The sequence below is a fragment of the Aplysia californica genome, unplaced genomic scaffold (genome assembly GCF_000002075.1).
Source record: "Aplysia californica isolate F4 #8 unplaced genomic scaffold, AplCal3.0 scaffold00043, whole genome shotgun sequence".
In the NCBI taxonomy this organism is placed as follows: Eukaryota; Metazoa; Mollusca; class Gastropoda; order Aplysiida; family Aplysiidae; genus Aplysia; species Aplysia californica.
In genome coordinates this window covers 1,625,497-1,626,709 of record NW_004797313.1, presented here as the reverse complement: position 1 = coordinate 1,626,709, position 1,213 = coordinate 1,625,497, and the positions used below count along the sequence as shown (strand labels likewise).

The 1,213-nt window shown below is 38.6% G+C and overlaps 1 protein-coding gene across 1 annotated transcript in view; it reads left to right on the top strand.

The window, feature by feature from the left end:
- Window positions 1-1,213, top strand: part of LOC101848945 (L-threonine ammonia-lyase) — a 15,088-nt gene that overhangs the window by 885 nt on the left and 12,990 nt on the right. The window lies entirely within an intron of this gene.

Sequence of the window (1,213 nt, the reverse complement as noted above, 5' to 3'; positions counted from 1 at the left end):
CACACACACACACACACATACACGGGAATGTTTACACTCACATTGTACATGATATTACATTAACATGCATTTTTACACAATAAAATAACACATTTATTAATCGATTATGATATAAGTGTATAATCATAATATACTAAAGAAAACAGAAGTGATCGGAGATATCTCTAAATTCACACTTCAACTAAAATGGAAATTGGCTGATAGTGAGAAAGATAATCCTAATAGATAGACAAAAAATCATGCATTGAAAAGAGACCAAGAACTGGAAAAAGGAAGAGCAGGAGAAATGGAAAGAAAGAGGCAAGGTAACATCGAAAAGTGGACGGGTACAACCAGGATAGGGGGTTGTTGTTGGGGGGGGGGGCTTCATCCTGCAGTGGATGGACAACGCCAAGAAAGAAAGAAAAACAATATTATGTGTCAAGTACAGTACCTCTCTTTGAGCATTAGGTTAGCTTATTAAAATTTGGAGAGCCGGCAGGGAGAGGAAATGTGTGTGTGTGTGTGTGTGTGTGTGTGTGTGTGTGTGAGAGAGAGAGAGAGAGAGAGAGAGAGAGAGAGAGAAAGAGAGAGAATTAACACACACATACACATATTATAATATGTACACACAAAAATCCAACATGCACACGTACTGCATCCTCAACACACACACAAGCACACACACACACACACATACACACACACAAACACACACGTATATACACGTCACAATAATATCATTTAAAAATAATATTATTATCATTATTGAAGTGTGCTTTCAGTAACAACATAATATTAAAACGAGTGTCCCTAGTTGTTTCTATCTCCTGCAGTGCTGTCTACATGCTGATACGATGCGACAACAGAGACAGGTGGCTCTTCATGCATTCTGCCTGAACCATATCGATAAGAATGTCATGACCTCAGACTATGACGTCAAAATTATGTACTACTCAAAGTTGTGGTTGTTCTCTGTTTTGTTTGTTAATTAGGTCACCTCTTATCCCTAGTCGCCTTCTTATCTGAAATTGCCATAAATTCATGGACTCTGTATTTGAGACAAGCTTAAGTGCATTGTCTCCTGTGGACGACAGAAGACCAACCGGTGAGTGCCACTAATTATGGGTAATTTTGAGCCTCGCACGGAAACAAAAACATGTGAGGATTCATTTAAAGCATTTGGGTCCACAAGTTAACCTAATTATCTTGGCGGACTTTTGGCAGAAAAGAG